Source organism: Stylophora pistillata, chromosome 1 (genome assembly GCF_964205215.1).
Source record: "Stylophora pistillata chromosome 1, jaStyPist1.2, whole genome shotgun sequence".
Lineage (NCBI taxonomy): Eukaryota > Metazoa > Cnidaria > Anthozoa > Scleractinia > Pocilloporidae > Stylophora > Stylophora pistillata.
In genome coordinates, this window is record NC_142519.1 from 28,268,270 (window position 1) to 28,274,103 (window position 5,834).

General features: G+C 37.0%; 1 long non-coding RNA gene across 1 annotated transcript in view; it reads left to right on the forward strand.

Annotated features, from left to right (window-relative positions):
• The first annotated feature begins 574 nt into the window (after positions 1 to 574).
• Positions 575 to 5,834, forward strand: part of LOC148741965 (uncharacterized) — a 9,200-nt gene continuing 3,940 nt past the window's right edge. The window contains exons 1-3 of the long non-coding RNA XR_015990236.1: positions 575 to 737; positions 825 to 872; positions 3,922 to 3,998. This is a non-coding gene — a long non-coding RNA (uncharacterized LOC148741965). The remainder of the gene's footprint in view (positions 738 to 824; positions 873 to 3,921; positions 3,999 to 5,834) is intronic.

A 5,834-nucleotide genomic window follows, 5' to 3' on the forward strand; every position in this document is an offset into this window, starting at 1 on the left:
TTGACTTGTTCTCCTTGTTTGTGAGAACAAGATCTTATCATTTTATAACCCTTGAGGAAGGACAATTTATATAACTTTAGAGAATACTCATTTTCAAGTTAGCTAAAAAAAAAAAAACAAACAAAACCAAAAATGGCGTGACTTAAATGTTTGGGAATTTCATTGTAAACTTTAAAGAGAGAGTTTGAACTACTTTATCAATCCAGATAATTCCACTTTTTACTTAAATGGCATTGAAACAGTATTTTGTAAGAGGAAAATAATTTTATCGATTGGAATCTATTAAAATTAGGATTCAACAATGCAGGAAATTTACTGCGCATCAGGCGGGACACCTGTTCCTGGTTGGAGCCAGGATTCTATGGAGCTGACAATCGTGTTCAGTACAAATTAGCCAAAGATAGGGAACATAAGACTGTGACGGAGGAATTCCTAGGCGTATTTGGAGAATTCCATTGCGCATGATCCGTGTTTTTATTGGAAAGCGGCCAAAGCTGTTCGCAACAATGGATTTCAGATGATTTCTTTCTGTCAATTTCAATTACGAATTCCTCAAGAAGAAATTTATTAACGATCAAATAGTATTAAATCCTTCCTTTTGGGATCTGATGGGGAAATTAGTGAGACCTCCACTTCAGTTATGATCGATCTTTTGCCGGATCCTTTGCAGTTGTCTGTGTTGATTTAATCTGGTAAATAAGTCTGAAGAAGTAACCGCGTTTTAAGACAGAAAAAAGGTAATAGAGGTGGTCCAACTGTTGCTAAGATCATAAAACCTTTAATAGTATTAAAGCATTTACAAATAGTTTTAAAATTCTTTACAGAGTCTTCGCTGCAAAGGAGATTACACAGGTTGTCACAAACACGACGAGGTATGAGTAGCTTGAATGATAATGTTATCCAATCGCTAAATTTTACGTAGAGAATGGTAGAACTCGTTGTACTTCCCGTATATATGTAAAAGATGCGTTCATTTCATCTCGTTTGACGCATTTCCGGGAGTTTGACTCAAGTTTAGGGGGCTGAGTGGAAGAACTCGAACATCATTCGACACGATTACTACTTTGAAGATAATTATAGACTGTATTAAATAAACATGCTTGAATTTTAGGGGATTATAGTAAGATAAATTGGGAGCGGAAAGCTCCTCTTGGGTCAGATTATTTCGAGACCATGAAAGAACGCATCGTCATTATTGCACACCGCATTTAGCACCGTACGTGAGCTAAGAGCTGTTATCTTGGCAACAACTTCCTTTCTAGACTGCAGACATAATCATTTTTCTCTATGAAGTAAAAATAATATTTCCAGTTTCCTATTGCACCTGTAAATAGAATTTCGGCTTCGAATACCTTCCTCTATAAATTTCGTGCCGTCACGTTTCTGTCGGAGACCTCAGTTATTTTGCGGTCAGCGAGGTATTTCTTAATAAGTTTGCCGGCCGGCTGTGGACTGAACAAAGGTGAAATTAAACTTTTCTTGAACCATTTCGCATTCCTCTGGTTGAGGTATTTGTTCCTTCCCAATGAATCAGAGATTTATCAAGTGAACCTATTTTCAGGTTCCTACTGAGTTGAGCACGTTATCGACATTAATCGAAAAGACGCCAGATTAGCTAGACGAATTAGTCTAGGCCGTTACATGCACCACAAACATTAATAGTACCTTTGAATACGTCTTATTAAAACAACAACTCTTTGTTTTAAGGAAAGTATAGACGCTGAATACAGTATTATACCTTACCGTGGCTATTTCTGAATTCCTTTCAGCTTCGATGAGATACGTTGGACCGCATAACTGAAGTACAAAGCGGTTACGTATTTCTGTTACGTGATGTTGGTGGCCCTTTCCGTGTTTTATTTTCCCCTCCACTTAGAGGCATAAATCCTTTACCCTGACTATTACGAACCAACGACCTTCACGGATAAGTCATTAATACTCAAATGATCATAATTTATGTGAAATGAACGAGGATGAAAAAACATACGTTTTTTAAAGCCGGGTCACTGCCAAATGTTGGTTGACTAATCGGATAATTGCCGCAAAGAGATTTCTCAGCTTTACACAAGAGGCCATTGGTATTATGACTGGCTAATTACTGAGAGGCCTTAAATATTAACGTAGGTGTCAAATGAACGTGTTGGATTAGGAAAGAGCAGTTTTACAAGGACCTATGTTTAAGAATAACATACTTTTTCCTGGTAATGAAATACAGTCGATGCCACTTGAGAAAACTCAAATATGAAAAGAATTGAAACCAGAAAAAATATATAACTGCTTTGATAGACCAGTTCGAAGCCATCATCAGAGGCTGCCGCGTTCATTAGAATCAAAATTGATGGTATAAACCTTAAATTTCCTTATCAATTTTATTTCATGGAGCATGTTGTGTCAGCCCGTCCTCTGGCCTCTCAGAGTTGTGTTGCTTGATAACAAAGATCTATTACATGACTAGACATTTTTATTTCAGTTTAGATTCTTTCTTAAATTAGTCGTAAGATCGCTTTTGCCTTCATAAGATACGCAATTAGAAGAAAACCTTCTAAGTTAATGACTGTGATTTTTATATCATGTTGATTGACGTTTCTTCATCTTGTATGTACAAAGATATCTTCTGTAGTGTACTCAGCCATATTTACTCGTCTTACCTTTAACTTATTTCGTGTGACTCAAAAACAGGCTTACTTGACACTGTCCCCAAATTTCAAAAGACCGTCTTGACTAAAAGAAGCAAAGCATTAAAAAAAAAACAGTTCGACCTCTTTCAGGTATATCCCTTAAAACCGGCAACAAAATCTCATTTGCTCGAGCTAATTACTTTGAGGCATGTAGGTCAAGAACACGGATTTTCGAGAAACATGGTCAAAGGTAAAGTAACAAAAAGAACAACAAATTTCTTTAAATAGCATGATTGCTATTTTCTTCTGCATCTTATCACTGAGAATAAAGGATATGCCTTTTCTCAGCGGAAATGATATTTTGTCGTCTTTTGTAAATCACTTGGCATAAAATATGATACAATCAAAACATTCCCTTGAATAGGAAAACCCTCTCTTAGATCTACTTCAAACACTTTGTGGAATAGAAACGATTTACACGATGATTTTCGTGCCAAGACATCGTCAAGTTATTTTATTGATGGTGACTAACTGACGAGGTCCTGAGACCAAAATGGTTCTGTGAATCACTTCTGCAGCTTTCTGCGTTAACAGTGGATTCAAACGAGGTACAAGAATCTTTAATCTAAATATTCTCTAGGCTTTGGAAAGCAACCGCTTGTGGTAGTCGACGTGAAATTTTATCGTGATGTTTTTCAGCATTAACAAATGGAGACCTAGTGTTTTCCACCTCTGAAGTATGTGCAAACTGCGTCACAGGCCATCAAGGCGCGTGTTAAAAACGCTTCAACTGAGAGTTTAAAAATGGCAAAAGAATAGAAAAAAATAAGTGTCATTCTTAAATTGCTTGCCTTAAATAGATCTGTGCATGATATATTGGGTTAAGCTTGCTAATGAAATTAACGCCCGCTGCTTTTCAACCGGAAGATACTGACTTGTTTTGTAAAGCCGGATAAAAAGCAACCCAATTAAAATAAAATTTTACCCTTTAATTCGACCGAGAGCTGGAGAGAGGGAGAAGATTTACCCTCAAATGCTCATCTTGGCTGTTATATGGTTTCTTGAATCCTGGGAGCTGACCTCCTGAAGATCCCACATGCCTCTGAATCTTTATAAGTTACAGCAGATGCCTGAAACATATTTCATCCACTGACATTTATCCCTCGGTCAGGTATTAGCGATTTAGGTCAGATTATTGCATTTCATTCCTGCTTTTACGCCCTTTGATGAAACTTTACCATTAAAGCTATTATCCAGTCTTGACATAATCTGTGATATTTTTTCTTTTCGTTGAACTATGTAGCGAAAGAGACTCATCAGCTTGGATGATATGTTGCGAAGACAGGCGTGGTGGTAACAAGGTTATCAGTTCTCCGATGGGTAAGAAATGTTTAGAATTTATTAATCCTCTATAGTAATTGCAACTGAAGTGCTTAACTCATAGAAAAACTTTCCGGCTATCATGAGTTCATAACGATTGAACACTAATGGTAGTGCAGAACATACAATTAATCAAATGAAAATTCATTTCTACGATCAGAGAAAACAAAAACACATCGCTAAACTTCAATCGAGACTGAACAAAAAAATCTCCCAGGGAACCTTCACTCAGTTGTATATAGTGATTAGACACACAATCAACTCTCCACTTACGACAGCGTGTTATAAGATAATTACTTACTTCGAGGAACTGCATCTGTCGTATTATTATCATCGTATGCCAAAAGGTTCTTAGAATCTAACGTGTGATGGTATCAGTATCTCATCAGCAAAAAGTAGGTGAGATTAATCAGACTTACAATTAACGAATTCTGCTTTAAATTCCTATGGACTAGGCTCTTTAATAATGATTCCTTCTAGAAGGTTACAAGGAAATTGCAACGTTTCCTCTCCTGACGCATATACATTCTACTGCACCTGTAGATCTAATTATAAACGAAGAACTTAGCGCGCTTGAAAGTTTTTTCGTCTTGTTGCGTTTTGTTGGGCAATTAATTTCAATTCGGTTGGAGTGAACTTATAGTGCTGTCACTGTATACTCTGGAACATTCCTCGCTCGATTGACTAGTTCGAGGAGAGGATGTGCATTTATACATTTATGACGGAGAGAGTAAGATGCAGTTGCTGGAGTTAGTTCTGTACAGGCACTGGTTGTCGAGCGCTCCCGCAAAAGAAGAAGCTAAGTCATACTCGAGGGTCGGGGGACTTTCTCGAAATAACTGAGGTCCAATTCACACAGATCCGTTTTACTTTAGAGAGCAGATATTTGGATGCGTTTTTCCTACAGTTCACGGTAAATACAAAGACACTAATTAAAAAAGAAACTTCAAAAGTGAGGTATTTTGAAAATGCGTCTCTTTGAAACGCTGTGTTTCTACTGTGGAAAACGGAGGGTTTTGAAATCGGTGACATAAAGTTCTTCGCATACTGCCGTTTCTAACAGCATTTTTAGATGTTTTAGTAGCGTTGAAGGAAAAAAAACACTAAAATGTGCGTGTTTTCAAATGAAAACACAGGTATGGTCAGGTAAAAACAAACTAGACGCCAATGGGAACGAAAGTACTTTGTTATGTTTTAGTAAGGCGAGACGGATACTCTTAAGAAAGTTTTCATCGTTTCTGATTGGGGTCGAAGTATTATGATGACTGAAATGAATCTGACTCTAGAGAGTCAAACATGAATACAATAATACAATACCAACCAGAATCAAATAATGCTTAAGTAGGATTGAACACTTGTGTGCGTTTTGTCAGAACAGAATTTGAATGCCGAAAGTGATTTAAAAAAATAGTGAAGAAAGTCTGGCTGGAAAATTAGTCAGCAGAGACCTGATTTTGCAATTTTCCTATGTTCTTCCTCTTTTTTTTTTTTTTTTCTTTTTTAATGTTATTTTCGCGGATGTACGATATGAAGGTGGGGACACTTTTAAAACCATATGTTTGTTATCGTAGCAAAAACAACGAAAGGGTGCGGAAGATAAATTCTTACCAATTTGACGTAAAATCAAAGGCGATGCTACCGCATGTGATGTTGTGGATGATAACGCTTGGTTCATTACTTCTGGGTGTGGCTGGGAACTTCGATAAAGAGAACTTCACGTTAGAGTTATAATTTAGGAATAACAGGAAAGATTTTCAAGGTGTAAAATCATCTACAAGATAATCTCGTGAGAGTTATGTCCTTCTATCGTAGGTGGTAAACGTGCAATCCGTTTGG